This window comes from Helianthus annuus, chromosome 15 (genome assembly GCF_002127325.2).
Source record: "Helianthus annuus cultivar XRQ/B chromosome 15, HanXRQr2.0-SUNRISE, whole genome shotgun sequence".
Taxonomy (NCBI): Eukaryota; Viridiplantae; Streptophyta; class Magnoliopsida; order Asterales; family Asteraceae; genus Helianthus; species Helianthus annuus.
The window spans coordinates 15146844-15159824 of NC_035447.2; positions in this window are offsets into that span (position 1 = coordinate 15146844).

Sequence of the window (12981 nt, forward strand, 5' to 3'; positions counted from 1 at the left end):
CTCTTGATTGAAGCCTTGAACAACCAACCGTGCTTTGTTTCTAATAACGACACCCTTATCGTCTTTCTTGCACTTGAAAACCCATTTCGTGTTGATTGCATGTTGGCCCTTTGGAAGATCGACCAAATTCCACACTTTAACTTGTCGAACTGAGCTAACTCTTCTTGCATCGCCTCACACCAAGAATTATCCTTCAGAGCCATTTGATAGTTCTTCGGATCTATCTGAGAGATAAAACATTCATGTAGGCTAAGATTGTAGATTTCTTCTTTCTTGATAGCAGAGAACAGACATTGCATCTCTAAAATACTCCTTCGCGTTTGCACTCCTGCATTTGGATTCCCAATAATATTATCAACAGGATGATGAATATTTGTTCTTGGAACTGGGATAGCCGGAGCTTGAAGATTGTTTCCCAAATTCGATTGAATCTCCCCCTCAGCATTTGCATTACTACGAGAAGCTTGATCATTACCAGAAGACGCATTAACATTTGGATATGCTGAAAAGTCAACGTATAGATCTCCACTTGTAGTTTGAGCAGCTGCATTGGGGATCTGCTCAGCAACAGCATCATTTACGGTCGAAGAATCAGCAACTGGAACATTCTAAGACACATTAGTAGGAATACTTGCTCTCCAGCTCGCATCCACTTCATCTTTGTTCACAAGATGTGTGTATACAACCTCCGAATCTTCTTCTGAAACATCAGGAAGATCAAATGAATCAAATAATTTATCATAATCATAACCGCTTTTGCGACCGAATTCGGACGGTGGAGGATCGAAACTCAAGGGAGTTATATCAGACACGATCTCCACTGTTTGCTTCTTGATGTTATAAACGCGTTTGTTTGGAGTTCCATTGGCATATCCCAAAAAGAACCCAACTTCACCGACCTCTCCCATTTTAGGAGTATCCTTAGTGCGTTTGATAACACACTTGATCCCAAAAGGTTGAAAACCAGATAGGTTCGGTTTCCTATTTTCAAGCAATTCATAACACGTTTTATCTTCTCTTTTGACAGTAAGCACGTGATTTAACACATAACATGCAGTGTTTACCGCCTCGGCCTAGAAGAAAATTGGCAATTTAGATTCGGAAAGCATAGTGCGGGCCGCCTCAATCAGGGTACGATTCTTTCGTTCTGCAACTCCGTTCTATTGAGGAACATATGGAGCGCTGAACTGATGAACTATTCCCATTTCCCGACATAACTCATCCATATAATGATTTTTAAACTCAGTGCCGTTGTCACTTCAGATTTTCTTAATAGGAAGTGAATAATTTTTCTCAAGTTGTTTGAATAAGTCTCTTAAAATAACAGCAGTTTGATCCTTTGTTTTTAAGAAAAATACCCATGAATAATGTGAGAAATTGTCAGTGACAACTAAGCAATAAGACATCCCACCAATGCTAGCAACATGGATCGGGCCGAAAAGATCCATGTGAAGCAATTCAAGTGGTTTTTGGATTGAGTTAACTGTTTTCGGTTTATGAGGCTTTCGTTTGATTTTTCCTTTTTCACATGATTCACATTTGTTGTGCATATTGAAACTACGTAAAGGAACCCCCAACACTAAGTTGTTTTTCACTAAGTGGTTCATTTTTCGCAGATGCACGTGGCCCATTCTCCTATGCCAGAGATACGATTGATCTTCAGTCGCCTTTGAAAGTAGACAAGTTGATGGAGCAGACGAGTTAACCAACGGGCGCATGTCCATGACATATGTGTTATTCACCCTTGGAGCCCTCATAACAATCCAATCTTCAGGAACAGCAAATCCCGGACGCAAAACGAAGCAAGCTTTATCAGTGAACAACATCGTGTACTTGTTATCATAGATTTGAGAAACCGACATCAAGTTATGCTTCAATTCTTCAACGTAGTTCACTTTATGCAGCGTGATTTTTCCATTTGACACAGAGCCTTCACCGGTGATGTATCCACCCTTTTCACCGGCAAAGTTCACATAACCACCACGAATTTGTTTAAAATTGTTCAATAACTCTTTATTTCCTGTCATGTGTCTGGAACAGCCACTATCGATATACCAAATATAGATAGCCCTCTTCAGCTGCTCCTACACTCCCCAACAAGAGAAAATTTAGTTAGAGTGTGGGACCCAAGCCATGATGGTCTTGGGTCGTCCCGATTCGTCAACACAAGAAAACTCTTTGAAATAACCATCATCGCCTCTGTGTCCACCACTTCCATTTCGGAAATTGTTGGAATGAGTCCCTGCAAATCGTGGATCATACGGAGTTGACAATCTGTTGATATAACCAGAGTTTCCATACCCTCGGCTTCCATAGTTTTGGTAACTGTAATTTTGATTCCTGGGTGGTTCAAAATTCCTACCAAATCTAGGAGCATCATCGTGTCTTGAGAATGATCGTGGATGATTATTCGAATGCGGTCTTTGATTTGAAAATCGGGGGGGGGGGGGGTGACACATTTCGATCATTCACGAATTTGTTCTGTGCATGAGGTCTAACATAGTTGTTGTTCGAACCTCCAGAGCGTTGGTCATTCTCAACTACTTGGAAGGTAACATGATTTTGTCGTCTGTGAGGGGTTTTCTCACGAGTATCATGTCTTTGAGATGTACCTTCCGATCTGTCCCCACGATTAACAACAACGGGTTTCTCCTCTTGATCCTGATTTTGTTGTGATTTAACATTTGGTTTGACAACTGGTTTTACTTCTTGTTTAATCACTTTGTTTTTCTCAACCTTCTGATTTTTACCATTTTTCTTTTCAACATTAACTGCTTCATTTTGTGGCTTTTCAACAAAAGGTTTCTTTTGATCAGGATCAACAAGATATTTACCCTTGTCATCTGGACAGTCTGCTGCTAAGTGTCCTTTCCCACGACACTTATAGCATTTGCGAATTTTTGCAGCATTCTTTGGACGTTCCTCATGATCGGTCGAAGATGATGAGGCGTTGGTGGAATTTTTCAAAATTTGGTTCACAAACTGAGAGTTGGAACCTGTTTCGATTTTTACTTCTTCTTTGACAAAATCCTCCCCTTAAACAAACTCAGTTTTAGGGACATTTTTCAAAACCTTTTTAGTTTTCCCACGTGACTTTGGTTTTGACTTCACATTTTGAACTTGATTGAAAATTTCCAAAATCTTATTGCTTATCAAATTTTCAATGTTTTCAAGATTCACCTCATTTTTCTTTGAAACTCCACTCATCTTCGACTGATCTGAGTCAGTAACTTCATCTGGCTAAGATTCTGACTCACTTTGCGGTTCAACCGTCAGAGGGGTCGTTGGCACAAAATTTGCCAATTCAGGATCAATGCTTGGCATCGATGTATAATTATGGTTTACCGGAGGAGGCACCTTAGTATAACCAATGCCGAACATTTCTTCCTCAGTGTAACACCTCGAATTTTTGTGTCCAATGATGTGTTAACACGTGTCATTTGTTTACACGTGGCATCTATAATAAATAAAGGACTAATTTTGACAAACCTTGAAAGTATATAAATTCGAGGGTTATAAAATGTCAACAAGGGTAAATATACTGTATAGTATCCCTAAATAATGCTTAAACCTTCAAACGAATAAATTATAGATCGTACAAAAACAAAACGCGAAAGAAAGTGAGAGATTACAAACTACAGGGGTTAACTGTGTCAACATGTTTAATAATACCTCTGAGTGACCCTTTAACGTTCCAAAGACTTTGTAATGGTATTATACACTCACTAAAATAATATATATGAATTTCGCGAAGTTTCGATATGAAACGAGAAAGTTACGATCAAATTCGTAGAAGAAGGGTTAAAAGCGTCAACAGTGAAAGTTAAGGCTTTCCAATATAATTAATAAATAAACCGGGGACTTAATAGCGCGGGTAAATAACACGAGGCCCCTATCGGTAAATAACCGAGGGCCAAACCGCAAAGTTACCCCTTCAAAACCGAAAGGTCAGGTAAATCATTACGAAAGATTTCGTTATTAATGGCTGGATTCTGCAATCATTACAAAAGGATTTGAAAATCCTGAAATCTTAACCTCTCGCGGCCCGCGTAAAGGTTAAGCTTAAGTTGAGGCGGGCCGCGAGCCACCTCAATTACGCGCCTGGATTCTTAATCCCAGGCGGCCCGCGTTAAAGTGCATGGGAACTCCCATGCGGGCCGCGTAAAGTGCCCAGATGCAGAATTGTTGTAACTACTTGGCCTTTGGACCATTTGAACGATCAAACCTCAATCAATGAGGCATGGGCACCCTACAATTGACCCACATCACTCAGGGGACACCTACCCATCATCATGATCAGTAGTAGCATGTTGTGTAATGATTTTAGGCCTTGTTCTTGGCTATAAATAGCACCATTGTGCTCACAACATTCATCACATTCAAAACTCACTCATCTGATCATTCCAAGAGCTCTAAAGCATTCCCCTGTGTTCTTAGGTCTTCTCTTAAGCTTCTGTAAGTAATTCAACCTTTGTGGTTCCACATTTGCTTAGTATTTAGCTAAAAACCAAACCGTCGTAACTACGGTTTGACTTTACAATAAATCAGTAATGGTTCAGTCTTATGACGAATCAAAAGTGGTTATGAGTTGGTATTTACGTGGGTAATAAACCTCTAAAATGGTTCCCCCTGATCACCACTCTAACTATGTCAAATGTCGAGTCAAACGTGCGGTTAAAAAGTCAACAGAAAGCTATTTTAGCGATTTATGCATAATCTGTAATGTATATGTTATGGAACCTGTTTTGACAATCATAAAACATGATAATAAGTATATAAACCTGTTTGCGCTCGTTTGAATCGATCATTTACTATATTGAACCGGTTCGGAGCCGAAAGTCGCATAAGTTTGACTTTTGCTTTGACTTCAGTTCTGACCCGTTTTAGTGAGGTATAAATATACCTTAGGACTCTCTTAGGACCAGGTCACATGTTGGTATACGCCTCTGTGGTCGGTTCATGAGTTATCCGAGTCTTTTACGTATTTCCGTCATTCGCCTAAAAGTTGACCGTAACGGCCTTTTAAAATTAAAACGGGTATTTCGGACACGTGAACGGACCAAAACCTTGCTTGTTAAATTATAAGCATGTCCTTAAAGTTTCACGTCAATCCGAGGCCTAGAATGAGAGTTATGCTAAAAGGCGCACTTTTAAGAAAGTTTTGTAATTAACGGCGCAATTAGCATAACGCCCATCTAACCCAAGTTTTCGTCACCAAAACTTTTACCCACTGTGGTAAAATAATATTTTGGGAATTTTAAAGATTTTTAATAATTTTTGCCTTGCTCATAACCTGCGGTTATGGCTACGGTTCGGTAAATACCGAATATGCCCTTTTTGGCCAAAACGGGAGTTCTACAAGGTCTTTTGACCCGATTCCAGTTGCTACTGGTTTTAAATAATAAATAAAGTATTTTAAGCTTTATAAGCTGTTCGGGAAACTCAGATTTCCTGTAGAACTCGAAAAGCCCTTTTAAAGTCTTTAAAATGACCGAAAAGCCCCTACGGGGCATAATATTAACTTAAACTCGTTACGGGCATTACGGAAGGTATCCTACTGATACCAAAATACTTTTAAGGCATATTGACTTAGGAAATAAGTGTAGGACACTTATGGTTAACCGTTTCGCCTATTTGCGCACACGGTACGGCTCAAGGAACTAGTTTTCGTGCAATAGCCGATATGGGTCAAATTATATTATTTGAACCCCAAAATCCAGAGTATGAACTATAAACCCATATAAAACAAGTCACTGAACTTGTTGGGTCCAAATCATACTCCATTCTCGGTTTTCGCCTTTTCGTGCGAATTAACCATATCTATATATCGGAATCAACCGGTTTAAGCTACGGCTAATACAAGGACCGTTAGGATTCTAAGAGGTTAATTAAAACCTTCGTTCCAGATTAGGAGCCCCAGTAAAAGCTATCGGTGACTTGATCTAAATTAAGGATTTATACTTGCAAAGGTAAATACTTTAACTTATTTCCCCTATATGGGCTTGGGTTACGGTATATTAATACCGCTTGATTGAGCATTATATAATTCCATCGCTTAGGTGGTTAATTGATTAAATATGATCGGCTCATTTAAACAGTTTTGTTGCTTATAAGCCTTTGGGGGGTTTAATGACCGTTGTCCCGGATATCCTTGGCATCATTTTACGAAATGGCCACGACCATCGACATCCCGGTGTAGGCGTACACCCGGTATAAAGTGTCGACATTAAAATTAAAAGACGTAGCCGTTGGTTTTTATACTACGGTTTTACGCAAACGTGGTGTGTCTATAAATCTTTAACCCGGCACGACCCGGGCTACTGAACGCATAAAAGAACATGTAAAACGTTCACAAGATCATTATGAATTTTCCCAAGTTATAAAAGAGTTTGTGCCTTGTGCATTCAAATCAATTTTAATAAACATTTTCAAATGTGTCAGTTGAATGTATTTACCAGTGTAAACTGACGTATTTTCCCCAAAAAGATTAAGTGCAGGTACCTAAACGTAAATTGGCTGGTATTAGCTCCCTAGCGTCGGGATAAGCCTCGCAAGCTTGATTGCAGTATCTGATGGAACAATACTTTATGATTATTTACGATCCACTGTGGATATTCAACTTCTGTAATACATTGATATTATCACCAGAGGTTGAAATATATATATTTATCTTATGCTTCCGCTGTGCATTATATAATTGTGTGGTTTGACTATATTGTTGCCAACATCGTCACGGTAATCCCCCACCGGGCCCACCGGTGAGACACGTGGAAATCGGGGTGTGACACTCAGATTCTTTGAGACGTTGGCTGTTAATACAGAAATTCATCACTTCAGATGAATCCCTGAACTTTTCAATCTTTCGTTGCAAATCTAAAATCAGATTATCTTTTTCCAAAATGATTTTGTTCTTTTCCGAAACACAATTTTGATTCATTTCAAGTTCAGATTTTAATTCCTGATTTCTAAGATTTCCCTGAGCCACAAGTCTCTCAAATTCAGAGATATCATTTTTCAGCGCTTTTATCTTAATTCGGTGTTCTTTATCCGAATTAGACAAAACAGCAATGAGTTCTCTAGATTTTTCTAAATCTGCAATTAAGTTTGTGTTATGAAGTGCATATCTATCAATCTTAGTCACAAACTCAACACATCTAGCACATCGCTTATCTACAGAAGATGATGTTACCTCAATGCCAGCCATGAACGCACAAGCCTCGTTTTCAACGGAGTTTTCTTCCAACCTTTTAGCTTCTGCATCCGCAAGTGCTGCATTTCAGCTGTGGAGATGTTGCATTCAAAGCGTTCTCCCTTTTTTCCATCTTCTGTCTTGTTAGACTTTTCAACAGGCTCTTCATTCGAAGGATCTTCATTCTCAGCAACATTCCCCGAATCCATCTCTTCCCCAAAAACCTCAGCTACAACCGCAAGCTCCTCAATACTAGTCTCTTCGACAACCTCTTCATACACTTCTTCGTTCACAATTTCAGCTATAAATGCTTGTGACACAATAGCTCCTGAGATGTCTTCCAAAGCACAACCCCAGTCATAAGGCTCAGTCACACTCTGTAGAGGTTGAGCCACCATAGCATTGTTTGTCGAAGGTGCAAGATTTTCAGACCCACTTGAACGAGCACTTGAATTAGAGGTAGCAGCTGATGCATTGTTGTGAGGTCTTGAATTATTTCCTCAAGAGTTGTTGTCTCTATCAAATCTTTCCATTTTCGTCTTTCGACAATCACGTGCGAAATGCCCGTAGATACCGCAATTGTAACATTTTACTTTTGACATGTCGACTCCCATTCGAGTCTTTGTCTGACCTCATATGAACTTCCTACCCGTCTTCAACAGAAACTTCTTCGCTCTACGGACTAACAGTGCCATATTAAGTTGTAGATCAAGTTCTTCCATTTCGTCTTGATCTATCTGATCAAAGTCCTCATCGAGACTTGACGGTTCAACGAGCTTCCCAAGACAAAAGTTCTCGTAGGCAGTCATGAATGACGCCAACAGACTCATGTTTTCTTCAATCAACTTCAAATAGCTTGCATCTATCTTAGGAATGTTCAAGCTTGTTCCTTGAGATTTCTGAGCTCCACTAGAAGAGTACATCCCTTGATTGGAATTGGTTGTTCCACTTGAACTGTCATTGTTGCTTATAAAGGCGTGTTCACTTGCAGGACCTTCATTCTCCGAATACAAAGCAACACCGACACCACCATTACTACCCTTATCCGTAGGTTTTGAAGCCTTACACAACTGAGGATCTTGGATCTTCTCGAAATCAGATGCTTGATCTTCCATATTCCAAGCATAACCCCTCAGTTTCTGAACAGCTTCTTCCAATGAAAGCTCCTCATAGAGAACACCCTCTCTAATCAAAGCGGTGTACATATTCCATTCTCTGGAAAGACAATTCAGAAACTTCTCAACCTTCTCAAATTCAGTGTAGATACCCTCTTGACTTCTATCAAGTTCGCTCAGCAGATGATAAAATCGGTTCACTGTGTCATCAAATGATTCATTTCTCAAAGCCTTGAACACAACGAATTGAGTCTTCAAACGTTCGAGACGTCGCTTCTTGTACATTTCATTTCCTTCATATCGCTGGATCATACTATCCCACAACTCCTTTGAGTTACTTCTTTTATGGAACGTATGAAGTATAGATTGTGTCATAGCCATCGTTATCACCTCCTAGTAAAGTGAAACTCGGACAAGGATCAGAGTAAAGTTCCAATCAAAATCTTTTGAGAATCTCGTGGACATACTTTGTCTGATGCACGTACGTCCCGGTTTTTCCTTGATTCACTTGAAGACCTAAAAAGAATGATAACTCGCCCATCGCACTCATTTCAAATTTTGACTTCATCACCGCCTCAAACTCACGACACAATTCTTCATTTGAAGAACCAAAAATTATGTCATCAACGTAAATTTGCACGATCAGAAAATCTCCCCAAAAATTTGCACGATCAGAAAATCTCCCCAATGCTAAACTCGGACAAGAACAAACAAGCGCTAAACTCAGACCCAAATTTTGACTTCATCACCGCCTCAAACTCACGACACAATTCTTCATTTGAAGAACCCTGATCTCTCCCCAAGAGACACAAAGCCTCTACCACCCCACCAAAGTGGTGATGGCAAAAAGTTGTTACGATTTAAAAAATTGTTTTTTCAACTAAAAAAAGACTACATTAAATATATTTAATGAAACAAAAATGATGAACATGAATTAAAAAGTTGGAATCTCTTCTACTAACGATTGCATAAAGGGATCTTTAATTGGAATATTGAGATCCAGTGTAACTAGAAATGCTGGAGATATATCCTCTATGAATGGAAAGGAAAAGATGAGAGAACAATATTAGGACAAATAGGAAATCTATTGAAAAATGTTAGTTTGATAAAAGTTTATAGGAGGGTGTTGTCAAGAATAAAAGAAAAGTAACTTTTCAAGTACAAGAGAAGACATCAAATAGGATGAAGCATCAGGAGCATAGGGTTGTGTAAGACAAATGTAAAATTAATATTATAACCCTTATGGATAAAGTTGATATGGATACATGGCTCAATCTCTACTACACATCTCGGTTTTCAGGGTTTACACAACCACGGTGGGATTTCTCTTTAGAATTAGCCTATATATGTGTGTGTTGAGTAGGGTTCCTACGGAAAGTGTGTTTTTCTTAGAAAGTCTAGGAAGCAATAAGAACGCGACATGTGGCATTGAAAGATTTTAACTAAAAGGGCAATTGTGTAATTTGAATATTATTTTAATTATGAATTATTTTATTAGGATAACTAACTAACTAGATAATTATGGAAACTAAATATTCCATTTAATTTAATTTAAATCATACAATCCATACACCATATTCACATGAATTCGTAAAAAAGATTTTACAACATTGCTGGGGGATTCTTGACGTTGTGTTTTAACAGCAAGCAGATTTCTTGACGCTGTGTTTTAACAGCAAGCAGATTTCTTGACGATGTGTTTTAACAGCAAGCAGATTTCGATTTCTTGACAATGTGTTTTAACAGCAAGCAGATTGCTGGAGGATTCTTGACACTGTATTTTAACAGCAATCATATTTCTTGTCCTTGTGTTTTAACAGCAAGCAGATTTCTTAACGCTGTGTTTTAACAGCAAGCAGATTGCTGGAGGATTCTTGACATTGTGTTTTAACAGCAAGCAGATTTCTTGACATTGTGTTTTAACAGCAAGAAGATTTCCTTGACGTTGTGTTTTAACAACAAGCAGATTGATGGACATTGTGTTTTAACAGCAAGCAGATTTCTTGACATTGTGTTTTAACAGCAAGCATATTGCTGGACACACTGTCAGTGTCTTCGTCTTCAAACACAACCCAGTGTCTTCGTCTTCAACACACTGTCATCATCAACATTAAAATGGTAAAACACATAAACCTTAAAACACACTGCCATCATCAACATATTCAGATGTCATTTTAAAACACACTTTCATCATCAACATTAAATTGGTAAACACGGAAACCTTAAAACACACTGCCATCATCAACATTAAATTGGTAAACACGGAAACCTTAAAACACAATGCCATCATCAACATTAAATTGGTAAACATGGAAACCTTAAAACACACTGCCATCATCAACATTAAAATGGTAAAACACATAAACCTTAAAACACACTGCCAACATCAACATATTCAGATGTCATTTTAAAACACACTTTCATCATCAACATTAAATTGGTAAACACATATACCTTAAAACACACTGCCATCATCAACATATTCAGATGTCAAAAAAAAAACCCCGATTCAATGATAGATAAAAAAAATTGAAACACGTATGAAAAACAACAACCGATATGGAAACATCACCGGCCGACCAACGATTAAAATCATCATCTTCCTTATAATATAATATAAAGGAAGAATGACAAAATTAATAACTTACAATCTTCCTTATTCACGTGAGGATGATCAATACTTGATATGATGTTGCCGCTAATATGAATGATGATGTTTTTCTTCTCAAAAAATCGTGCCCTCCAAAACCTGTTGTCGATGTTGATGTATGATGTTGTCACAACATCTGGCTGCTGTCAAAACAAGTGTTGATGATGATTTTGTGATTGTTCCTAGAAATCCTGGCATTTTCGCAACACACATCGCCATTGCCATTGAGAGAGAGAGAGAAAGAAAGAGAAGAAATCCCATGATTTTAGGGATTGGTTATTGATATGGCAGTTTCTTGATTTAAAACACTTCCAATTACCAAAATACCCTCATTATATTAAAAGTCACTAATTATATAACTAAGATATTACGAAAATGCCATCCATATGATCTAAGCCATTAAAAACACCAAACGAAGGGCCCAGATCGCTTCCTAGACTTTCTAGGAAAAATGCACTTTCCGCAGAACTCCTACTCTGTGTGTGTTACTATGACATTTTCTTTGTGAATACTAATTCTAAATAATTATATTTAGTCATCTAATTAATTTTATTAATTAGATGATATAATCATTTAAGGTGAAACATATTTTATATATATTCACAAAATAAATATATGATCATGTAAAATTCCTACATAAATGTAATGGTAATTGAAATAGTTACATAAAATTATTTATGATACTATATATTTTATAACCTGCTAAATAGTCCATCTTATAGATTTATAACCTAGGTTTTATAACTATCTTGTATTTTTATTTAGAAGTGATTAAATTTGTAAAAAGAATTATTTAGGTTTTATAATTTGCTTAATCCTTTTATTACGAAACAATTTACCAATAATTAGGATATTTGTTACAAAAATTTTATATAACTTCATTATTTTCTATAAAAAATCAGAAATAATATCTGAGATTTTCTTTATAATATAGATATGATTATATTCATGATAAATTGATATGACGTCCAAAAATTTCACAAACTTCCATAAACTAATGGGTAAATTACACTTTTCGTCCTTTATGTTTGTATCATTTTACAATGGATAGTCTTTAACTTCAATAATTACAGTCATAGTCCTTTAGTTGTAAAACTCGTTACACCATACGTCCTTTAACACTAACCAGGTTAGAATTTTTAAGTTAACTCTATTCACACGAGGGTAGTTTTGTAATTTTACCTATTTACTTAAAAAATGAAAAAACAAGAAAATATATCCATTTATATTTATAAACCAAAATTCACACACTCTCCAACTCTCTCTCTCTCTCTCTCTCTCTCTCTCTCTCTCTCTCTCTCTCTCTCTCTCTAAAACACTGTAACCTAAGCTTCTCACTGCCACAACTCTTGTCGTCAGCCACCACCTAAAGCCTCGCCACAACCACTTCGGCCATCACTCACTCTAAACATTCCCTCATTCCTTAAACACCCAGAAATCTCCACCATATTTGCAACCCCATCGCCCCATCTCGAATCTGTTTTAGCAGATCTGCAATCGATTATCCGAATCGAGGGTTTTGATAGATAGAGAGAGAGGAAGGTGCGACTCCTGAATCTGGTGGTGGGTGGCGAAGTGGCTACGACAGTGAAGTACAGAGAGAAAGATGGAGACTCGGGAACAATCCATTGCTGTGTGAATGGTGGAGGATGGGGTTTTCAGATTTGGAGATTGTGGTTTGGTGGTGGTGATGGCTATTGGTGGTATTAGTGGCCAAATTTGATGCTTTAAGTGCTCAGTTCTTCAAAATTAGATGGTGAAAGCAAGAGTTTTGTAGGAGAAACATATTTGAAGCATTCTAAACTTGTTAATGAGACAAATGGAGGTCCTGCAAAAATATATATATAGAAAGCACATTCATAGGTAGAGCCTAACTTCAACAGATTTGGTGTTTTCTTTTGCCATTGTTTATGGTTTGAAATCCACGGGTTTCTTGTTTACTTTTACTGATGCCTTCGATGGAGACTAACTCTATGTGTGTGTGTTAGATAGGGGATTTGGATTTTGGGGAAGAAAGTTTAGAGAGA